This window comes from Catharus ustulatus, chromosome 25, assembly GCF_009819885.2.
Source record: "Catharus ustulatus isolate bCatUst1 chromosome 25, bCatUst1.pri.v2, whole genome shotgun sequence".
In the NCBI taxonomy this organism is placed as follows: domain Eukaryota; kingdom Metazoa; phylum Chordata; class Aves; order Passeriformes; family Turdidae; genus Catharus; species Catharus ustulatus.
Genome location: NC_046245.1, coordinates 2,433,744 through 2,443,666, shown reverse-complemented (window position 1 = coordinate 2,443,666; position 9,923 = coordinate 2,433,744). Strand labels below are relative to the sequence as shown.

General features: G+C 52.5%; 2 non-coding genes across 2 annotated transcripts; one reads left to right on the top strand and one right to left on the bottom strand.

Annotated features, from left to right (window-relative positions):
• Positions 1-7,915: 7,915 nt before the first annotated feature.
• TRNAK-UUU lies at positions 7,916-7,988 on the top strand. The gene has a single exon. It is a non-coding gene; the product is annotated as a tRNA-Lys (tRNA).
• Positions 7,989-8,164: 176 nt separating this feature from the next.
• TRNAK-UUU lies at positions 8,165-8,237 on the bottom strand. Its single transcript has one exon. It is a non-coding gene; the product is annotated as a tRNA-Lys (tRNA).
• Between the last annotated feature and the right edge of the window lie 1,686 nt (positions 8,238-9,923).

Genomic DNA, 9,923 nt, shown 5'->3' with positions numbered 1-9,923 from the left:
ACCTCAAACCCCACGAGGCTCCACCAGCACTGTGATTTTATAAAAATCATCCATGATTTGAGGAAAAAAGTCAGGCCCTGCCAGCAAATCCAGGGATTTTTCAGGCAGGATGGAAAAGAAGGGTGAGGGGGCAGTTCCCATCTCCAAACCTCATTTCAGGAGAGGGAATGGCCTGGGACAGCCAGAGAATTTCTGGATCTCATGGCTCTGAAAATCAGCAGCAGGGACAATCAGGTTTGGGGTTTTGGACAGGTTTGACCCATGGGACCTGAAGTTTTTGGGGTTTTGGATAGATCTGGTTAATAGGGCCTGCAGTTTTTTGGGGTTTTGCACAGGCCTGGCTCATGGGACCTCCTGTTTTTTGGGGTTTTAGATAGATCTGGCTTATGAGGCCTGCAGTTTTTTGCAGTTTTGGACAAGTTTAACCAATGGGACCTGCAGTTTTTTGGGGTTTTAGATAGATCTGGCTAATGAGGGCTGCAGTTTTTTTGGGTTTTGCACAGGTTTGGCTCATGGGGCCTGCATTTTTTGGAGTTTTGGACAATTTAACCAATGGGAGCTGCAGTTTTTGGGGGTTTTGGATAGATCTGGCTCATGGGGCCTACAGTTTTTTTGGGTTTTGGACAGGTTTGATTCATGGGACCTGCAGGTTTTTTGGGTTTTAGATAGATCTGGCTAATGAGGCCTGCAGTTTTTTGGGGTTTTGGACAGGTTTGATTCATGGGACCTGCAGTTTTTGGGGTTTTGGACAGGTCTGTCTCCAGCCCCCCCAAGCTCTCCTCTGCCCCACACAGGGCTCTGCTGATGCCCCAATTTTGGGTAAAAAGGAGCCACTCCCCCTTTTTAATGACAAATATTTTACTGGGAGCTCTGGGCACACCATGCCCATTTTGAGGGAAGCAGGAAGATCCTAAATCCCAAAATATCAGAGCCAGGAGAGGCCTGGGACCTCCCCCAGCCCCACCAGTGGCTCCCACAGCCCACCCCAGTGACACCCCAGTGACACCAGTGACCAGGCTGTCCTCAGGCCAGTCCTGGGTGGTTTTCTTGTTTTTATTGTCACTTCCTTCAAGGGACCACAGATGGTTCTCAATGAGCTCCACAATTCCCACAGGATTTGTCCCTTCCCAGCCCCCCAGCACCAGCTCCTCCAGGGATTTTGGGGCTTCCCAGCTGGAAAAAAGTGGCTCCAGGAGGGGCATAGGGTTGGGAATGTTCCCTTCCCTGGCATTTGGGCCCTGCTGGCCGCTGTGGCTTTTTCCTGGAAAAGCAGAAATCCCAAAAGCTGGACGCTGAACAGAGGAAAATCTGCTTTTAACCCAAAAGCAATAAACTCTGAAAAAAAAAAAAAATAAAAAACCCGAGTCAATTTTGTGGCTGACGAAGCCACAGCTCCGTGCTGGCCTCCAAGACAAACATCTGCACCCTGCTGGAGCTCAGGGCTGGAATTGCCACGGGAATGGGCTGGGAATGGGGTGGGAATGGGGTGGGAATGGAGTGGGAATGGGGTGGGAATGGGCTGGGAATGGGCTGGGAATGGGGTGGGAATGGGGTGGGAATGAAGCAGGTTGGACCCCACAGAGCTGCAGGAAATCCCTGCTCAGGGCTCTCCTGTCCCCAGGGGATGTCACCTGGGTTGGGGACACCCAGAGCAGGTGGCTCACAGCCCTCACAGCCCCTGCCCTTCCCAGAAGGAGCGAGGATTTGGAAAATCCCATGGGAAAGCCCCAAACGAGCAGGAGCTGATGGTGCTGGGACAGAGCTCTGGGTGTTTATTGGGAATTTCAGTGGTGCCACCGTTAAAGGTGCCACCCTGATAGTGGGAATCCTGGCAGGATCCCATGGGATCCCATGGCAGATCCCTGGATCCCAGGGGCTCCTTAAGCACTCCAATCCCTGCTTCCCCCTCTCAGGATCCCATGTGATCCCACAGCAGATTCCTGGACCCCTGTGCCCAGGAATGGGATCCCAGGCATTCCCTGCCCACCCTGATCCCTCCATCCCTCCCTTTCCTCTCAGCATCCTACAGGATCCCATGGTAGATTCCTGGATCCCAGGGGCTCCCTGAGCCCCTCCATCTCTTCTTTCCCCCTCTCAGGATCCTACAGGATCCCATGGCAGATCCCTGGATCCCCGTGCCCAGGGATGGGATCCCAGGAATTCCCTGCCCACCCCAATCCCTCCATCCCTTTCCTCTCAGGATCCTACAGGATCCCATGGCAGATCCCTGTGCCCAGGGGCAGGATCCCAGAGATTCCCTGTCCACCCCAATCCCTCAATCCCTCCCTTTCCCCTGGCAGGATCCCATGGGATTCTGTGGTGGATCCCTGAATCCCTGTGCCCAGGAATGGGATCTCAGGAATTCCCTGCCCACCCTGGTCCTTCCATCCCTCCCTTTCCTCTCAGCATCCTACAGGATCCCATGGCAGATCCCTGGGTCCCTGTGCCCAGAGATTGGATCCCAAGGATTCCCTGCCCACCCCAATCTCTCCATCCCTCCCTTTCCTTTCAGGATCCTACAGGATCCCACAGCAGATTCCTGGATCCCCTGCTGCTCCCCCCCAGAATTCCCAGCCTCTGGAATGATCCCTGCCCAGTCACCGCTCCCGTGTCACCCCAGGGGAGGTGACAAAGCTCCAGGGATGTCCTCTGGGATGCTCCTCCAGGTTTTGTCCCAGGGCATGGGGGGGAATGTGTTCCCAAGGATCCCAGCAGCTCCAGGAAAAGTGGGATCCACTCCCCTCATCCAAAAAAAATCTCTCTGAGGGGAAATGTGGGAATTTTGGGTTCCATTCCCCATGGAATGTCCTTTGGGATCATTCTCCAGGAGCTATTTGGACATGGGGGAAGCTCAGAATTCCCATCTCACTTTGGAATTGGAAATCCAGAAAGGGAGCCTGGCCTGAAAAACTACGGAAAAAAACCAAAACAAATTCCAGAGCGTTTCATTTCCAGAGCCACAAACATCCATCAACCCCAAATCCAGCAAATCCAACCCTCTGGAAGCAAAAGATTCCCCCAGATCCCATCCCAGCAGATTTTTCCTGGTATCTCCCTTCCCATTTTCCCAAAACCTGAACCCCAAACCCTCGGGGGCTGCACTCCCAGATTTCCAGAGGGGTTTTCAGCTGGATCCCCACAGCAGGAGCTGCCAGCAGGGATTTTTGGGAGCAGCAGGACAGGCCTGGATCGGATCCCAAGGATCCAGCCTCGTTTCCAAGCTGCTCTTGGAGGATTTTCCTGCTTCCCCAGCTGATTTTTGTCCCGTGGACAGCCCTGGCCCAGCTCAGGATGTGCAGCTGGGAGGAAATCCTGCCTGGGGAGGGTTTGGGATGAGAGAATCCCAAATCCCTGAGTGGGGCAGCAAAAAAATGAGGGAGAACCTGGAGTCTGGGATGGGGACAGGAGAGGGGACAAGGGGACCAGGGAATGGCAGAGAGGGGATGGCACCTGGTGACAGTTGGGGACATTGGAGGGGACAAGGATGGGGCTGAGGGGGGGACAAGGGTGGGGCTGGCACCTCCTGGAGCTGAGTCTGTGATGGGGACAGTTGGGGACAATGGAGGGGACAATGGAGGGGACAATGGAGGGGACAAGGGGACGAGGGAATGGCAGAGAGGAGTAGGTACCTGGTGACATTTGGGGACAGTAGAAGGGACAAGGATGGGGCTGAGGTGGGGACAAGGGTGGGGTTGGCACCTCCTGGAGCTGAGTCCAAGATGGGGACAGTTGGGGACAATGGAGGGGACAACGGAGGGGACAAGGGGACCAGGGAATGGCAGAGAGGAAGAGGTACCTGGTGACATTTGGGGACAGTAGAAGGGACAAGGATGAGGCTGAGGGGAGGCACATCCTGGAGCTGAGTCTGTGATGGAGACAGTTTGGGGACATCGGAGGGGACAAGGGGACCAGGTTGGGACAGCAGGAGGTGACAGATCCCCCATTTTAAAGCGAGCTGTGACATCTGGCCCCACGGTGACCCCACGGTGTCCCCACGGTGTCCCCACGGTGTCCCCAGACCCCACCCTGACCCCGGAGCCACCTCCTGTCCCTGTCCCCGTGTCACACCCACAGACTTTCAGAATCACTCATCCCCCCCCCAGCCCCGGCCACCCCCGGGGGACGCTGGAGGTGTCCCCGCGCTGTCCCCGATGTCACCAGCCGTGTCCTATGCAAATCTCGGCTTCCTCCCCGCCAGCGCAGGGGACAGGAGGGGACAGCGGGGGCTGGAGCCCTAAAAACACCCCAGAAACACCGCAAAAAAACCCTCACAGAATATCACAAAACCACCCCCAAAACACCCCATAAAACACCCCCAAAACACCACAAAAACACTCACAAAACTGCCCCCAAAATGTCACAAAAACACTCAAAAAATGCCCCAAAACACCCGAAAAATGCCTCAAAATGGGCCCCAGAACACCCTAAAAACTCCCCAAAACACCCTAAGAATGCTCCAAAACCACCAGAAAGCAGCAGCAGGATTTGGGATGGGTTTGGGATGGATTTGGGGTTTGGGATGGGTTTGGGATTTGGGATGGGTTTGGGATGGGTTTGGTGAATCCCAGCACATCCCAGTGCATCCCAGTGAATCCTGGTGAATCCTGGTGAACCTCAGTGCATCCCAGCACATCCCAGTAACGCTCCCACTCGGAGCAGCTGCTCCCACCACACCACCACACACACAAGGAATTCCGGGCTGCAGGGCTGGAAGGGAAGGCCGGGAAGGGCCGATCCTCCCTCTGGATCCTCTGGATCCTCTGGATCTGCCCCCAACCTCCCTCTGGAATTCAGGAGGGTGAGGAGGTGGCCGGGGCGGTTATCCCGGGAAATCCGGGACAGGCGGGATCCCTCCCCCCGCAGCTCCCTGTCCTGTTCCTCCCACTCTGGGAAGGAAGGATTTGATTTTCCTGGGAAATTCGGGCTCCAGGCGGGTTTCTCCATCCCACAGCTCCCTGCTATCCTGTTCTTCCCATTCTGGGAAGGAAGAATTTGATTTTCCTGGGAGATCTGAGCTCCAGAAACATTCCCTCATCCCACAGCCCCCCATTATCCCACCCCTCCTGCTCTGGGAAGGAAGGATGGATTTTCCTGGGAAATTCGGGCTCCACTAACATTTCCCCATCCCACAGCTCCCTGTTTTCCCATCCCTCCTGCTCTGGGAAGGAAGGATGGATTTTCCTGGGAAATCTGAGCTCCAGGAACATTCCCTCACCCCAACAGCTCCCTGTTATCCCACTCCAGACACTCCGGGAAGGAAGGATTTTATTTTCCTGAGAAATTCGGAGTCCAGAAACATTCCCTCACCCCACAGCTCCCTGTTTTCCTTTTGCTCCCACTCTGGAAAGGAAGGATGGATTTTCCTGGGAGATCTGAGCTCCAGGAACATTCCCCCATCCCACAGCCCCCCATTATCCCATCCCTCCTGGTCTGGAAAGGAAGGATTTGATTTTCCTGGGAAATTCGGGCTCCACCAACATTTCCCCATCCCACAGCTCCCTGTTATCCTGTTCTTCCCATCCTGGGAAGGAAGGATTTGATTTTTCTGGGAAATTCGGGTTCCAGAAACATTCCCTCACCCCACAGCTCCCTGTTATCCCACCCCAGACACTCTGGGAAGGAAGGATTTGATTTTTCTGGGAGATCTGAGCTCCAGAAACATTTTCCCATCCCACAGTTCCCTTATTTCCCACCCCAGCCACTCTGGGAAGGAAGGATTTGATTTTCCTGAGAAATTCGGGCTCCAGGCAGGTTTCCCCATCCCACAGCTCCCTGTTATCCCATTCCAACCACTCTGGAAAGGAAGGATTGATTTTCCTGGGAAATTCGGCCTCCAGAAACATTCCCTCACCCCACAGCTCCCTGTTTTCCCACCCCAGGCACTCCGGGAAGGAAGGATTTGATTTTCCTGGTCACGCTGTGCTCGCCCAGCCGGGCCCAGCTCCCGGGAACAATCCCGGCCTCGCACACCCGAGCAGGATCCGATGGATCCCCTCGGCCGAGGGGAGCAGCTCCCAAACCTCTGCAATTCATTTTCCAGGAGCGTTCCTGCAGGTTTGGGATCTGCAGGAGCGCAGGGATCCCGTCAGCATCCTCACAAGAGCCTCTGCCCCTAAAACCGGGAGGGTTTAGGGTTGGGCTGTCCCTGTCCCTGTCCCTGTCCCTGTCCCTGTCCCTGTCCCTGTCCCTGTCCCTGTTCCCATCCCTGTCCCCTCCTCTGATCCAAGGGATGCCCAGGACAGAGGGGTGGGCACCACAAGGTCCAAAACCAAAAAACCAAATCCAAACCCACTCCAGGATTCTGCGATCCCCTTCCCTATTTCCATCCCGCTGTCCCCATCCCTGTCCCCATCCCTGCCCCCCCCCTCACCCCAGCCCTGTCCCCTTCACCCAACTTCTCCTTTCCTCGGGCACCCTTTCATTGTTCCGCTCATCCAAACCCCCAAATCCGCGCTGCCCTCGGTCCGAGGGGACATCCCGGGACCCCCCGACCCCTCCGCGTGTCCCGGGAAGGGACAGCCCCTCCCTCCCCCCACCCCAATTTCGGAATTCCCATCGCTGTGCAGCAGCACCAACGCGAGCCGCAGCTTTCGGGGAGGGCAAACCACGGATGCACGACGCTACATTTAAATATAAAATATCATTTTTTCAGCGGTGGGGGGAAGCCCAGCAGATCCCCCCGCTCCCCGGCGCGGCCCTACCTGCTCCGAGCGGCGGCGGCGGGGCCGGGTGCGGGAGGAGCCGGAGGGATGCGGGAGGAGCCGGAGGGATGCGGGAGGAGCCGGAGGGATGCGGGAGGAGCCCGAGGGATGCGGGAGGAGCCGGAGGAGCCGGAGGGAGGCGGGAGCACCGGCGGACAATGGCGGGCGCAGCGCGGGGAGGTGCGGGGCCATCTCCCGGCCGCGCTCCGCATTGCACGGATACCGGTCCGGTGTCCCCCGGTGTCCCCCGGTGTCCCCCTGAACGTTCCCAGGATGTTCTGCATTGCAAGGAGCCCGGGCTGGTGTCCCCCTGTGTCTCCCGGTGTCCCTATGAATGTCCCCAGGATGTTCCCGGTCTCCCTCTGCATTGCCCAGAGTCCTGGGTGATCTCCCCAGTGTTCCCCTGAATGTCCCCAGGGTGTTCTGCATTGCCCAGAGGCCGGGCTGGTGTCCTCCGGTGTCCCCCTAAATGTCCCTAGGGTGTTCCCGGTCTCCCTCTGCATTGCCCAGAGCCCTGGGTGATCTCCCCAAGGTTCCCCTGAATGTCCTAGGATGTTCTGCATTGCACAGAGGTCGGGCTGGTGTCCCCCGGTGTACCCCTGAATGTCCCCAGGGTGTTCTGCATAGCCCAGAGGCCAGGTTGGTGTCCCCCGGTGTCCCCTGAATGTCCCCAGGGTGTTCTGCATTGCCCAGAGCCCGGGCTGGTGTCCCCCGGTGTCCCCTCGTATCCTCAGAATGTTCCCTGCCACCCTCCGCATTGCACAGAGCCTGTGCTGGTGTCCCCCGGTGTCCCTCTGAATGTCCCCAGGATGTTCCCTGCCACCTTCCGCATTGCACGGAGCCCGGGCTGCTGTGCCCCGGTGTTCCCCCGAATGTCCTCAGGGTGTTCTCTGCCACCCTCCACGTCGCGCAGAGCCCGGGCTGATCCCCCTGCGGTGTCCCCCGGTGTCCCCCGGTGTCCCCGGGACTCTCCGGCTGCCCCGCGGAACTCTCGGGATGCTGGGGGGGATCAGTCGGGGGGTGCAGGAAGAAGAGATCAGATAATGGGGAGCAGAGTGGGGCGCAGATGGGGGTGCCGACAGTGGGGTACAGATAATGGGGTGCAGATAATGGGGTGCAGATAACAGAGGCAGATAATGGGGTACAGGCAAAAAACCCCCGCCAGCTCCCAGCTGTACCGGTGATATTTCCACAGCACGCGGTGGTTTCCCAGAGCCCGGATAGCTCAGTCGGTAGAGCATCAGACTTTTAATCTGAGGGTCCAGGGTTCAAGTCCCTGTTCGGGCGTTCGTATTTTTCCTCAGTTTTTCACTGCCCCATTACTTTTTTTCCCCTAAAAATCTTTTTTTTACACCCGCGGCGCGCCTGGTGCTGCCCGGAGCAGGGTCTCTGCTGCGCCTACGCGGAAATTAAAAAAAAAAACCAAAAAAAAACCAGGAGGAATGTATGGGAAAAAGTAGATCCGCCCGAACAGGGACTTGAACCCTGGACCCTCAGATTAAAAGTCTGATGCTCTACCGACTGAGCTATCCGGGCTCTGGATCCGCAGTTTTCTCAGTGCCTTTATCAGCGCACACAGGCGGGCGCTCCTGCTTATTCTCCTTTTTATTTGCTTTTTTTTTACTTTTTTCCAGGAATTCGGGTCCCGGTGTGCGTTTCCCTCCAAACACATAATTAGACAAAATATTCTGATTACTTCTGTCCGCAAACGCAGCACACGGCAGCGGGTTTTCTGTTGACATGCAGTTAAATCGTGTTATAAATGCAGAACTTATGGGCTTTTTGCAATTATTAGAATAAATGCTGTGTGTATAATGTTAAAATAGCTTTTCTGTATAAATGTAAGTTCTTTTCTTCTAATAGCAAAAGTTAGACATAATTTTTTTAGAAATAATATGTTAAAACTACCTGCCTAATTAAAATAACAGCCCATAAATGTGTAATAAAAACCCTGCAGCTGACACAACAATTATCAACACTCACCGACTTCAAAAAAACAAAACCACCACCCAAATTTAAAAATAATAATAAAAAAATTAAACCACAAGCCAAAAAACACACATTCTCTAAAAAAGCAAACCCCAAAAGTAACCATGCTAAATAGTTCTCAAAAAAAGTTAAACTATGCATAAAAAAATTAAAATATGCAACAAGTTAATGTATTGTAAAACGTATTTAAAAAAACGTTCCCAATTATTTTAACCCTTTGCTTTATGTGTGTCTCCTGTTGTCTTTTTATTAAACCTTTTAAATTTTACCAAAGCAATAAAACATGTTTTTTTTTTCCACAATCGGAATTTTCCAAGCATTTTATTTTACTGAATATTTTCCAATATATTTCCAGGGTGACACAGGAAAATGTGGGATTTTTAATGAATATAGATGGATATTCTAATTTCCAGGTGGATATTTTAGCACCCAGGTGGATATTTTAAAACCCAGCTGGATATTCCAGTGAATATTTTAATGCCCAGGAGAATTTCCTCGTGTCCAGGTGGGTTTTAAAATGAAAGAGCTCAGCTCTAGGACACAGGGACCTTGAATATTTTGCCACACACATTGACATTTTGATTTATTCCATCCTCAAGGCTCGATAATTCCAGAGTGTCCTTGGCTCAGGGCTGTTCCTGCTGCCTGCTCCACTGAGCTCATCGATTAGACCTCAAAAAATACAAAAATCCTGCATCAAATCGCACAATATTTTCTTTTTATCAGGAATTTCTCATTACTTTCATCAATACCCAGCACTAATTATTATTATTGATTTTTTAAATTAGAATTCGTTATACTGCATAATTTATTATGCATTTATTTTTAGTATTATTTAATTTAATATTATTTAAGATTATTATTATTATTATCATCATAGTCATTATTAATATCAAGTATTTTTTAATTCGTGTTTAAAATAATTTGCTTACATTTTATAGTTTATTTATGATTTATGTGAAAAAAAAACCTTTTTATTGTTTTGGTAAAATTTAAAAGGTTTAATAAAAAGACAATAGGAGACTAAGAGTTAAAACTGTTGGATGCTGTTAAGAACACACTGGTTTTGGGAATTTTTTTAAAATACATTTTACAATACATTAACTTGTTGCATATTTAATATTTTTATACCTAGTTTAACTTTTTTTGAGAACTATTTAGCACGGTTGCTTTTTGGGTTTACTTTTTTAGACCACATGTGTTTTTTGACTTGTGGTTTAATTTTTTTTTATT